Below are 14,562 nucleotides of genomic sequence, written 5' to 3' on the forward strand. Positions count from 1 at the left end.
AAAGAAGGCATATTGCCAGCAATAGCCTCACAAGTTTACATCACCTTATCCCTATATCTCACTGCGCTGTTGCAGTAGATGTTTACAGTTTCAGCACACGTTTATATTATTTATCCTTATATAATGCTGCGCAAGCGTGGTGGAGATGTTTTGAACCATGGGCTTGGGAACTCATATCTAATACCTGGGAAACAGAGATTGTTATGGCCATGGATCCTGGGAAGCTGAACTCTAAGAAATAATAACAAAAATCCACTTTGCACACACTAAAATGCACCTTACCTACACTAAAATTCACCTTACTTAGAAGAACCTAAAGTCATCAGCCCAGAGACTTGATGTGGAGGTACCAGCCCGGATAAAACATATGCTCTGGTGAGAATCAACCATCTTACATTGAAGGCACTGCCATGCTGGGCTTTCTCAAAGGCTTTAGGGTGTATGCTGGCCTTTAGCTCCACCTTGGGGGCAGTGAGCATAGAAGCTGCTTAGACATGTTCAAAGGGTCTCTTACGAGTAGTCAGAGAAAAGAATGCCCAAATAAGTCATTTCAGAGTCCCACAGTCTCCAGAATTGTGAGTTACCCCAGCTACCTGTATTCTTGTACATGCACCCCACCACCACAGTACTTTCAGTTTGTGCCCACTCTTACCTGTGGACACTGTGTGCCTTGTGGGAAAGTGTACCCTTGGTTAGTAAGTAGAATTCTGTGTAATTGTAATTCTGCTTTGCCTTTTGAGTACATGACTTTGTTCTGACTTAATTGAGTTAGCTGTTTAATTTGCTAATGGGAAACAGAAAGATGAGAGTGGAAGATGCAAAAAAGTTTTATTTTTTAAAATGACTACATGAAAATCCACGTGGGAGACGGGCTGGGAGAAAGCTGGGCGCCCGAAACCGGCGGAGATCCCCAGGTCTCCCAACACAGGACGGCAGTTTGTGGGAGCGACGAGAGGCAGCGCAGCGCCACCGGCCGTGAAAACAGCCACTCCTGTCGCTTGCAAAACCCAGGAACTCGGCTTCTTGAACTTCCGCAAGACTCAATGGCCAGGTAAACGGCTCTAACCCCTCCCCCCCTCACCCAGAGAATTCCTCGGGAAAAAAAAAAAAAGAGAACTGAAACAGAGGAGAGAGTAGCAGGGCCTCACTGGACAAATACCAGCAGCTTATTAGTCCCAGAGGGGAAGAGTGGGCAGGGGTCAATGCCAGGAGCCCAGACGTAATCTTGCTCCCCCAGGGGAAGCGCCAGTCATCAGCTCAAACAACAAACAGCTGAGACCATTGCTGAAAAGCAAGTGCTGGAGAACACCCATAGGGAGTGAGACGCCAGGGAGCTAGACCCCTCCCCCACACCTCAGGAAACTGAAGGTTATAATTCTAGACTCACAACCCCCAGAATAAGAAAGCTGGGACAGAAAGCCCTGAGACTCACAGATAGAAATTCGTTCTAACGCCAGCAAAAGGCAATCCAACATGAAGAAGAACACAAAAAAACCGAGGACAATAGATTCTTTTTATGGAGACAGGCAGGATCAAAATATCGACATAGAAGAAGATACCAATGACACGGTAGATACATCAGATACCTCAAAAGCTAATATGATCTGGTCTCCAACCCAAAAAGCACTGCTGGAAGAGCTAAAAGAGGACTTTAAAAACCAAATTAGGGAGCTAAAAGAAAATATGGAAAAAAAATTCACTGATGAAATCAAGTCCCTAAAGAATAAGATTGGCGAAATGGCTACGGAGATTCAGAATCTAGAGAGAGAAAAGGATACCCTGAGAGGTGAAATCAACCAATTGAAAATGGAGGCTCAAAAGCAAAATGTAAACACTAACTCATTTAAAATTAGACTTGAGCAAGTGGAAGCTAATGAATCTATGAGGCATCAAGAAGTAATAAAACAAAACGTAAAGAATGAAAAAATAGAAAAAAATGTGAAATATCTGATTGGCAAAACAACTGACCTGGAAAATAGATCCAGGAGAGACAATTTGAGAGTTATTGGTCTACCGGAAATCCACGATGAAAAAAGGAGCCTTGACAGTATCCTCGAAGAAATTATCAAAGACAACTGCCCAGAGGTCCTAGAACCAGAGGGCAAAATAGCTATTGAAAGAATTCACCGATCACCCCCTGAAAGAGATCCCAAACTGAAAACACCAAGAAATATTGTAGCCAAATTTCAGAGCTATAAACTTAAAGAGAAAATACTGCAAGCAGCCAAAAAGAAGCAATTCAGATATCGTGGAACTACAGTCAGGATCACGCAGGATCTCTCAGCTTCCACATTAAAAGAGAGGAGGAATTGGAATATCATATTCCGAAGGGCAAAGGAGCTGGGACTACAACCAAGGATCAACTACCCAGCAAAACTAAGCATAATTTTCCAGGCAAGGCGATGGACATTCAACGAAATAAGGGAATTCCAGACCTTCCTGATGAAAAGGCCAGAACTCAATGGAAAATTTGATCTCCAAATACAAAACTCAAGAGAGACATAAAAAGGTAACCAGGGGGAAAAACCCCACAAACCTCATTAACCAATAAGCTTAGGTTGTTTACATCTCTATGTGGGATTATATCATCTTATGTATGTTTTTTATGTCTGTATGTATATATATATATATGTATATATATATATATATACACATATACATATATAAGTCATTCTTGGGAATGGTACAACTATTGTGACAAATGAAAGGGATATACGTAGGTTGTGAATGCCTGTATAAATTAACTGATGTAAAGATATAAAATATAAATAAGAGATATAAAGGGAGGGCTATGAGGGAAGTGGTAAGGAGGTTGTAGAAAAGGGTAAATTACACCAAAGGAAGTGGCAAAAAAAACATATTATAGTAGAGGGAAAGAAGGGAGGGAGAAGAGCAGTATTTGAGCTCTACTGTCATCTGATCTAGTTCAAGAAGGGAATAACATACTCTGATAAGTTTAGAAATCTAACTTGTCCTACGGGAAGTGGGAGGAAAAGGGGGGAAAAAGGGAGGGGGGAGGGCAGAAGGAAGAGGAGAAGTAGCAAGTGGGTAACGGTAAGATAAGGGAGGGGAATAAAGAGGGAGGGTCAACTGAGGAAAGCGGCGGTCAAAAGCAAAACTTTGTTGGGGAGGAGAAGGGGAAAGGGAGAAATAAAAGCATAAACAGGGGGAATCAGGATGGAGAAAAAGACACAGATAGAAATCATAACCCTGAACGTGCAGGGGATGAACATTCTCACAAAACAGAAGCAGATAGCAGAATGGATTAAAAACCATAATCCTACAATATGCTGTTTACAAGAAACGCATCTGAAACAGGGGGATACACATAGGGTTAAGGTAAAAGGCTGGAGTAAAATATATTGTGCCTCAGCTAAAGTAAAAAAAGCAGGTGTAGCAATCCTAATCTCAGACAAAGCAAAAGTAAAGATAGATCTAATTAAAAGAGATAAGGAAGGACATTATATCCTGCTAAAAGGCACCATAAACAATGAAGCAATATCATTGCTTAACATATATGCACCAAGTGGTAAGGCATACAAATTCTTAGAGGAGAGGTTAAGGGAGTTACAGGAAGAAATAGACAGCAAAACTATAATATTGGGAGACCTCAACCTCCCCCTTTCTGAACTTGATAAATCTAACCTCAAAATAAATAAGAAAAAAGTTAAGGAGGTAAACAGAATTTTAGAAAAGGCACATATGATAGACCTCTGGAGAAAACTGAATGGGGATAAAAAGGAATATACTTTCTTCTCAAAAGTACATGGCACATACTCAAAAATTGACCATGTACTAGGGCATAAAAACCTCACAGTCCAGTGCAGAAAAGCAGAAGTAGTCAATGCATCCTTTTCAGATCATGATGCAATAAGAATCATTTTTAATAAAGTACCATGGAAAAATAAGCTAAAAACTAATTGGAAACTAAATAATTTAATTCTAAAGAGTGAGTGGGCCAAAGATCAAATCAGAGAAACAATTAATAATTTCATTCAAGAGAATGACAATAATGAAACAACATACCAAAACTTATGGGATGCAGCAAAAGCAGTTCTTAGGGGAAGTTTTATATCTCTAAATGCCTACATGAATAAAATAGGGAAAGAGGAGATCAATGATCTGGGCAGACAGCTGGAAAAGCTAGAAAAAGAGCAAATTGAAAACCCCCAATTAAATACCAAATTAGAAATACTGAAAATCAAAGGAGAGATTAATAAAATTGAAACCAAGAAAACTATTGAATTAATAAATAAAACAAAGAGCTGGTTTTATGAAAAAACCAATAAAATTGACAAACCTTTGGCCAATTTGATTAAAAAAAAGAAAGAAGAAAATCAAATCACCAGTATAAAAAATGAAAAGGGTGAGGTCACCTCTAATGAAGAGGAAATCAAAACAATAATTAGGAATTATTTTGCCCAACTGTATGCCCATAAATTTGACAACCTTAGAGATATGGATGAATATCTACAAAAACATAAACTGCCCAGACTAACAGAGAAGGAAGTGAAATTTCTTAATGACCCCATATCAGAAAAAGAAATTGAGCAGGCCATCAACGAACTCCCTAGGAAAAAATCTCCAGGGCCAGATGGTTTTACATGTGAATTCTATCAAACATTTAAAGAACAACTAATTCCAATACTTTGTAGACTATTTGGGAAAATAGGTGAAGAAGGAGTCCTACCAAATTCTTTTTATGACACAAATATGGTACTAATACCCAAACCAGGTAGAGTTAAAACAGAGAAAGAAAATTATAGACCAATTTCTCTAATGAATATTGATGCAAAAATTTTAAATAAAATATTAGCAAAAAGATTGCAGCAACTCATTACGAGAATAATACACCATGACCAGGTAGGATTTATTCCAGGAATGCAAGGCTGGTTCAATATTAGGAAAACTATTAGCATAATTGACCATATCAACAACAAAACTAGCAGAAACCATATGATCATCTCAATAGACGCAGAAAAAGCCTTTGACAAAGTACAACACCCATTCCTATTAAAAACACTAGAAAGCATAGGAATAAGGGGAACCTTCCTCAAAATTATAAATAGCATCTACCTAAAACCATCAACAAGCATTATATGTAATGGGGATAAACTAGATGCATTCCCAATAAGATCAGGGGTGAAACAAGGATGTCCATTATCACCCCTATTATTCAATTTGGTACTAGAAACATTAGCTGTAGCAATAAGAGAAGAAAAAGAAATTGAAGGAATTAGAATAGGAAAAGAAGAAACTAAATTATCACTTTTTGCAGATGATATGATGATTTATCTAGAGAATCCTGGAGAATCAAGTAAAAAACTACTTGAAATAATAAACAACTTTAGCAAAGTTGCAGGATATAAAATAAACCCACATAAATCCTCAGCATTCCTATACATTACTGACAAAGCCCAACAGCAAGAGATAGAAAGAGAAATTCCATTCAAAGTTACCGAAGGCACTATAAAATATTTGGGAATCTATTTGCCAAGACAAACCCAGGGCCTATATGAAAATAACTATGAAACACTTTTCACGCGAATAAAATCAGATCTAAATAAATGGAGAAATATCAGTTGCTCATGGTTAGGCCGAGCTAATATAATAAAAATGACAATTCTACCTAAATTAATCTATCTATTCAGTGCCATACCAATCGAACTACCAAAAAATTTTTTTACTGAGCTGGACAAAATAATAACAAAATTCATTTGGAAAAACAAGAGGTCTAGAGTATCTAGGATGTTAATGAAAAGACATGCTAGAGATGGTGGTTTAGCCACACCAGATATTAAACTGTACTACACAGCAGCAGTCATCAAAACTGCCTGGTACTGGTTAAGAAACAGGGGTGTGGATCAGTGGAATAGGATAGGTACACAAGCAGGTGAAATCAACAAGTTTAGCAATCTACTCTTTGATAAACCCAAAGAAGCCAGTTTCTGGGCTAATAATTCACTATTTCACAAAAACTGTTGGGAAAATTGGAAAATGGTAGGGCAAAAACTGGGCATAGACCAATATCTTACACCATATACCAAAATAAAGTCAAAATGGGTTCATGATTTAGGAGTAAAAGTTGATACTCTAAGTAATTTGGGAAAGCAAGGAATAGTTTACTTATCAGATTTGTGGAAAAGTAAAGAATTCATGACCCAACGAGAGATAGAGAGCATTACAAAATGCAAAATGGATAATTTTGATTATGTCAAATTGAAATATTTTTGTACAAAAAAAGCCAATGCAACAAGAATTAGGAGGGAAGCAGAAAATTGGGAGAAAATCTTTGCAACTAGTATCTCTGATAAAGGCCTCATCTCTAAAATATACAGGGAGCTAAGCCAAATATATAGGAATACAAGCCATTCCCCAATTGAGAAATGGTCAAAGGATATGAACAGGCAGTTTTCAGAGGAAGAAATTAAAGCTATCTACAGGCATATGGAAAAATGCTCTGGATCGCTGCTGATTAGAGAAATGCAAATCAAAACAACTCTTAGATACCACATCTCTCCTGTCAGATTGGCTAAAATAACAAATCAGGAGAATGATAAATGCTGGAAAGGATGTGGGGAAATTGGAACATTGTTGCATTGCTGGTGGAGTTGCGAGCTGATCCAGCCATTTTGGAGGGCAGTGTGGAACTATGCCCAAAGGGCTATAGAAATGTTCATACCCTTTGACCCAGTAATACCACTTCTAGGGTTGTATCCCAAAGAAATCACGCAAGAGGGAAAAGGACCCATATGTACAAGAATATTTATAGCAGCTCTCTTTGTGGTAGCCAAGAATTGGAAAGCAAAGGGATGCCCATCAATTGGGGAATGGCTGAAGAAGCTGTGGTATATGAAGGTGATGGAATACTATTGTGCCATAAGAAATGGGGATGATGCAGACTACATAACAACCTGGAAAAACCTACACGACATAATGCTGAGTGAGCGGAGCAGAGCCAGGAGAACGTTGTGCACAGCCACAGATATATGGATTCCGTGAGGACCAACCCTGACATACTGCGCTTTTCTCAGCAACCTAAAGGGCAAGGACAACTCCAGGGGACTCACGATGAAGAATGCTATCTTCATTCAGAGAAAGAACTGCGAAGTTTGAATACAGACTGAGGCACACTACATGCTCGCATTTTCTGCTTCTCTTTTGTTTGTGTTTTTGGGTTTGTTTTTTTTTTTTGGTTCTGTTTCTTCTTTCTCATGATTCTTTCCATTGGTCAAAATTCTTCTCCACGACCTGACTAGAGCATAAATTAATTCAATGCGAAGTTATACATGACAGTTATATGGGACTTCATGCCGTCTTGGGGAGGGAGGGGGGAGGGAGGGGAGAAAAACTGGAACTCAAAACTATGTAGAACCGTGTGTGGTAAACTAAAAATAAATAAAGAAATTTATTTAAAAAAAAAAATGTCTACATAATTTACGTGTAAGTAATAATACTTCTTCTCCTTCTCCTCCTTTGTTTGGATTTATGTAATTAGTTCCTTTTTGCAGATTGAGGTAGCCTCCATAGATGGAAGAAACTTCCTGTTACAATGCATCATGCAGCTTTTGAAATGACTTTTAAAAACCAAACTAACAATGAGAGGCTTGCAAGTGCTTTATAAAACTTTGGGGTTATTTGCCTCCAGTGTACTTAGACTGCTCATCAGCTATTTCTGTTTTTAAATCCTGGGTCAAGTACACTATATAAATAAATGAATGAATGAGCAAAAGAAAAAAAATCCATACCAATATCATCTCTTTTTTGCACAATTATCATGTACATCATTTAACAAAAAACAAAAACCAGTTCATTTAGAAGCCTTTTTAGTGGACAGTGGAGGGCCCAGATTTGTCATTCTCCTGTTGTCTGATACACATCAGTGAACAGGGAAGCTCCCCTGAGCCTCTAATCTAGACAGAGTACTTGGGCTTAAGTGGGGAAATGATCTTGACTTTCACTGTGCTTGGGGATAGGATTGTAAATCTCTTTTTGCAACCTGTTGGCAGTTTGTGAGTACATGGTGGTACCATTAAACAATATTGTATTAGCATTCAGATCCCAACAGATGTCAATACCACACTTCATGATTGCGTTGAAGGTAGTTTCATGGATACCACAAGATTCCATAGCTAAGAAGAGAGCTTCTGGCTACCTGAATCCTTCCTTGCCACTGGTGATAACCTGACCATCAGGGTACTCATACCTTTCAGAAAAGCAGAGCTGGATGCAACAGTGATCATCTTCTCAAAGTCTAGGGTATCATAAGATTGCTTCTGTTTGATGTCATACACAGTTTTTCCCCCAGCTGCGATAGTGAAGCTGAAATTTCTCTGTCATTGTCTCCTTGCGTTAGTCTGTCAGGTCACTACCAGCCACATCCAATGGAGCATGGCATGAAGAAGAGCATAACCATTATAGATAGTCCCAGTGTGGATCAGACCATCATAATACTAGTGGTACAATGGGAGACATACAGAGATAGCCTAGCCTAGACAACCACATCCATGGCTGGGGTGGCTTTGGGATTCACGGGAGCTTCTGTGAGTGATGCGGAGTGCTCTTTCAGGGCAGCACAGGGCTAATTATAGAAAGTATGATGCCACATATTCTTGATGACCCCAGCTGGTGACTGCCATATTCAGTGGGATACTTCAGGATCGGAATACATCTTGTTCGATCAGAATACCTCTTGTTCTGGTTTTTATCCCCAATGTAGTTGTTTTTCTGGTCCATACCCAGGATCACACCCAGATGTCTATGGAGGGGAAGAAAGCCCGAGGGGCATTGTTTCCTGCAAAGCCAGATTTGTACAGTCTAGAGTCATTATTCATAAGGAAGACAACAACTTCATTGTCCACGGTGACCTTTGAAGAGGCAAGTTTAAACCCTGAGACAGAAGGGAAGTGGTTCAGTCTTGGAGGAAGAGAAGGGCTAGGAGCCCAGTGCACATGGATGCAGGAGCATATGGCTACTACCAGTGTTTCCTTAGTGGCTGAATCTAATGTCATTTTCTGAGTTGTCAGCTTCTTAGACTTCTCTGGAGCCTTTGACAGATTTCCTTCTCTTCTTGATTCTCTCCCTTCTAGATTTTCATTGCATAGTTCTCACCTGGTTTTCCTCCAACCTGTCTGACTGCTCCTTCTCAGCCTATTGCTGGATCTTTATCCAAGGCAGATCCAATAACTGCAGATGTTTCTTTGGCGTCTTTTCTGAGCACTAGATTATCACAAGAGCAGGGTCAAAACTGGTATCTTCTTGCCTTCCCAACCTTTCCCCCCACTCTAGTTCATTATACACACCCCTGCCAAAATCATTTTCATGAAGTGTGGCCAAATACGACTGTGACTCCCTTACCCAGTCAGCTGTAGTGACTTCCTAGGATAAAATATACACTCCTCTGATTTTCATTTAAAGTGAGCCAAATCATCCTTCTCTCTGTTCCTCACAGACCATGCTCCTTCTCCTGTCTCCATGCTTTTGCACTGGTCATCCTCATGCCTCGAATGCACTGTCAGTTGTACCTTGGCCTCTTCCATTAAGAATGCAACTGGATTCCTAATTTTTATATCTTCCCCTAAATGCTATCTAGCGCGCTCTCTCTCTCTTGCTCTCTCTCTCTCGCTTGCATTTAACGACTGTATAAATTTGTATTTATTCACTTTATACTAATGCTGTGTATATTTATAAATGTACTTATTTACTGCTCTTAGAATCTAGGCTTCTTGAAATAGGGATTTAAAAAAACAAACAAACTTGTATCCGCAGCAGCCCGTCCAGGGCCTAGAACATAGTGGACACTTAGTAAATGTTTGTTGATTGATAGAAAGCTCCAGTCAGAGACCCTATATCTGTGGGAACTTGTAGAAATTAAAAACTAGCCTGAGATGATATTTCTAGCAGTATGTCAGCAAATTTGCTGGCTAGAAACTAGTCCCAGATAAGGCTAATTGGCTGTTGCCTAAAAGTGTGGAGTTACCCAGAGGAGACAATTCCTTCTTGGAGGTTCACATCTCACAACTCTTGTCACTTAAATGAAGGTGGTAGTAAAGTAATATTGCATGAAGTTAGAATGAAACTATTCTCCTAAAAGCTCATTTCTGTGTTATCACTGAGTTTAAAGCAAAAGCCCTTAGAGTATTTGATGATTAGGCTAATGCTAACCTCATTATCTTGAGTGGCAAATCTTTTTTCCATTACACATTGCAAATGTAGAAAAAATATGTTAAAAGTGGAGAAAACACCCTGTGGTATCTTGACAAATAGATGCAACATGCCTTCCTTATTGGTGTATTAGAGTCTTGGAGAGGGCTCCAGGGTTTCCACAGCAATTACTGAATATTCTTTATTGCAGCATAAGAAAAAGAAATCTCATTTAGACAATGGATGCTTCACTCATATGATACTCAGCCACAGATCTTCACATTTTTTAAGGGAAAACAACAGCTAAAGGAACAGCTGTTGCCTAATCTAGGAAAAGGAAGACCAATGAGAAATCATTTCAAAAAAATTGCTGCTACTGTTATCTCCAGAGGTCTTGCTCTGTCATCCAAATGTGAATTAGTTTAAATTACCCTAAATGATATTAAAAAATATGAAAAGAAAATAATCATTTTATTTATAAGACATCTCACCCAGAGTCAGCAGGGCTCTGAATACACAATTAAAGCATAGTCATAATAACAAACAATAATAATTAAAGCATCACAAACCCACAATGTAAAAGGCATAGAAATTACTAAAAAGTTGAAAGAAACAGTGAAGTTCAGAACACATCGAAAGACTCCTCCCTTTTGGTTCCAGGCCAGGTTTCAAATGGAAGAAATAGACAAAAACTCTTCATTGTATTTAATGCCAAAGTATTATAGCTTCTGTGGCCCTCTAACAATCCCTGCAGGGCTCTTCCATCACTAATTGGAGAATAGTCACTAGATATGGCAAGTCTCAGGAAGTTCTGTGTTATATGCCAGACAGATAGGAATCTAGAGAAGCAGCACATCTCTCTTCTCACTCCCTTTTGGATGGGTGAGAGAGTTCAGGTCAACAAATAAGGGAACCCCTCAAGAGAAAGATATCATTTACCATTCTTTTTCTCTTCTTTATATGAAATACTGGAGTGATGATAACTTACCTGTAGGAAGCAGATTTCTTGGATACAGGAAGCTGCTTTTTACTATAATAGTCCAGTTTCCTTCTTTATGGGAAGCATCTCATTATAATTAGCTCAAAATTTTCAGTGGTCGTTGTTCTTCTCTATGTCACACTCTTCTACCCTTATCTGCCTTCCTGATATAGGTTAGGACTTCCTTCTCCATATCCTTTTTATCTTTTGTTTCCTTTTAAAGAACTTTTACTCTTCAAGGAACTGTTTGTTCTCCCTGAAAACTAGGGAAATAGAAGTGAATTAATCTAGTTGTTTTCCTCTTTCTTTTTAGGAGACAAAATTGCCGTTTGTGAAATAATGTCTTTGAATCATTTCAGTTGAGTCATTTCAGCGGTGTCCAACTCTTTGTGACCCATTTGGAGTTTTCTAGGCAAAAATACTAGAGTGGTTTGCCATTTCCTTCTCTAGCCCATTTTATAGATAAAAAACTGAGGCAAACAGGGTTAAGTGACTTGCCCAGGGTCACACAGCTAGGAGGTTTCTGAAACCAGATTTGAATTCATGAAGACGAATCTTCCTGATTCCAAGCCCAGCACGCTTTCCACCGTGCCACCTAGCTAGCCACCCTAATAACAGGTATTACTTATTGGCATGAGTAGTGTGCCTGTTTATATTTTCATCAAGAATATCCTTGAAATTTGCACAGACTGTTTTCATAATGATTTTGTAGAGGGCAAGAAAGTAGACATATTAGTTGGTGATGGTTGATATCTTTTTGGATATTTTTCCTTATTAATATATATGTATATATACACACACACACACACACATCACTTTATTTGTAAATCACTGTAAACATTCTCCTTATATCTTGCCCTCCATACTTCATGATATTTCTTTTTTTTTAGACTTTACAAATATTTATTTAATATATTTAGTTTTCAGCATTGATTTTCACAAGAGTTTGAATTACAAATTTTCTCCCCATTTCTACCTCCCCCCACTCCAGGATGGCGTATATTCTGGTTGCCCTGTTCCCCACTCAGCCCTCCCTTCTGTCACCCCACTCCCCTCCCATCCCCTTTTCCCTTTCTTTCTTGTAGGACAAGATAAATTTCTATGCCCCATTGCCTGTGTATCTTATTTTCTAGTTGCATGCAAAAACTTTTTTTTTGTTTTGAACATCTGTTTTTAAAACTTTGAGTTCCAAATTCTCTCCCCTCTTCCCTTCCCACCCACCCTCCCTAAGAAGTCAAGCAATTCAACATAGGCAACATGTGTATCATTATGTATAACCCTTCCACAATACTCATGTTGTGAAAGACTCACTATATTTTGCTCCTTCCTAACCTATCCCCCTTTATTGAATTTTCTCCCTTGACCTTGTCCCCTTTCAGAAGTGTTTGTTTTTGATTACCTCCACCCCCATCTTCCCTCCCTTCTATCATTCCCCCTTTTTTATCTTCTTCTTCCTCCTTTTTTCTTGTGGGGTAAGTTACCCAATTGAGTATGTATGGTATTCCCTCCTCAGGTCAAATCTGATGAGAGCAAGATTCACTCATTCCACCTCACCTGACTTCTCTTCCCTTCCTACAGAACTGCTTTTTCTTGCCACTTTTATGCGAGATAATTTACCCCATTCTATCTCTGCTTATCTCCCTCTCTCAATATATTCCTCTCTCATCCGTTAATTTTATTTAATTTTTTTAGATATCTTCCCTTCATCTTCACCTCATCCTGTGTCGGCTCGCGCGCTTTCTCTCTCTCTCTCTCTCTCTCTCTCTCTCTCTCTCTCTCTCTCTCTCTCTCTCTCTCTCTCTCTCCCCCCCCCCTCTCTCTGCATATATATATATATATATATATATATATATATATATATATATATATATATATATATATATATACACACACACACACACACACACATATACATATATACATACATACACACTCACATATACATATATATACATAAACGTGTGTGTGTATATATATATATATATATATATATATATATATATATATATATATATATATATATGCATATTCCCTTCAGCTACCCTAATACTGAGGTCTCATGAATCATACACCTCATCTTTCCATGTAGGAATGCAAACAAAACAGCTCGACTTTAGTAAGTCCCTTGCAATTTCTTTTTCTTGATTACCTTTTCATGCTTCTCTTGATTCTTGTGTTTGAAAGTCAAATTTTCTATTTAGCTCTGGTCTTTTCACTGAGAAAGCTTGAAAGTCCTCTATTTTATTGAAAATCCATATTTTGCCTTGGAGCATGATACTCAGTTTTGCTGGGTAGGTGATTCTTGGTTTTAATCCTAGCTCCATTGACCTCCAGAATATCGTATTCCAAGCCCTTCGATCTCTTAATGTAGAAGCTGCTAGATCTTGGGTTATTCTGATTGTGTTTCCACAATATTCAAATTGTTTCTTTCTGGCTGCTCGCAGTATTTTCTCCTTGATCTGGGAGCTCTGGAATTTGGCGACAATATTGCTAGGAGACTTCTTTTTGAGATCTATTTGAGGAGGCGATTGATGGATTCTTTCAATTTCTATTTTGCCCTGTGGCTCTAGAATATCAGGGCAGTTCTCCTTGACAATTTCTTGAAAGATGATATCTAGGCTCTTTTTTTGATCATGGCTTTCAGGTAGTCCAATAATTTTTAAATTATCTCTCCTGGATCTATTTTCCAGGTCAGTGGTTTTTCCAATGAGATATTTCACATTGTCTTCCATTTTTTCATTCCTTTGGTTCTGTTTTATAATGTCTTGATTTCTCATAAAATCACTAGCCTCCACTTGCTCCAATCTCATTTTTAAGGTAGTATTTTCTTCAGTGGTCTTTTGGACCTCCTTTTCCATTTGGCTAATTCTGCCTTTCAAGGCATTCTTCTCCTCATTGGCTTTTTGGAGCTCTTTTGCCGTTTGAGTTAGTCTGTTTTTTAAAGTGTTTTCTTCAGTGTATTTTTCAGCTTTTTTTGGGTCTCCTTTAGCAAGTCATTGACTTGTTTTTCATGGTTTTCTCACATCCTTCTCATTTCTCTTCCCAATTTTTCCTCTACTTGTCTAACTTGCTTTTCCAAATCCTTTTTGAGCTCTTCCATGGCCTGCGACCAGTTCAAGTTTTTCTTGGAGGCTTTTGTTGTAGGCTCTATGACTTTGTTGACTTCTTCTGGCTGTATGTTTTGGTCTTCTTTGTCACCAAAGAACAATTCCAGAGTCTGAGACTGAATCTGGGTGCGTTTTCGCTGTCTGGCTATATTCCCAACCAACTAACTTGACCCTTGAGTTTTTCAGCGGGGTATGACTGCTTGTAGACTAAAGAGTTCTATGTTCCAAGCCTGGGGGCATGCGCCAGCTCTGCCACACCAGCACTCCTCCTTCCCCAAGAACCCCCAACCCGGACTGGGCTTAGATCTTCAGCAGGCTGTGCACTCCAGCTCT

General features: G+C 38.7%; 1 protein-coding gene across 1 annotated transcript in view; it reads left to right on the forward strand.

Moving 5' to 3' along the window:
* CSMD2 (CUB and Sushi multiple domains 2) overlaps positions 1-14,562 on the forward strand; it is an 842,922-nt gene that overhangs the window by 572,414 nt on the left and 255,946 nt on the right. The window lies entirely within an intron of this gene.

Source organism: Trichosurus vulpecula, chromosome 2 (genome assembly GCF_011100635.1).
Source record: "Trichosurus vulpecula isolate mTriVul1 chromosome 2, mTriVul1.pri, whole genome shotgun sequence".
In the NCBI taxonomy this organism is placed as follows: domain Eukaryota; kingdom Metazoa; phylum Chordata; class Mammalia; order Diprotodontia; family Phalangeridae; genus Trichosurus; species Trichosurus vulpecula.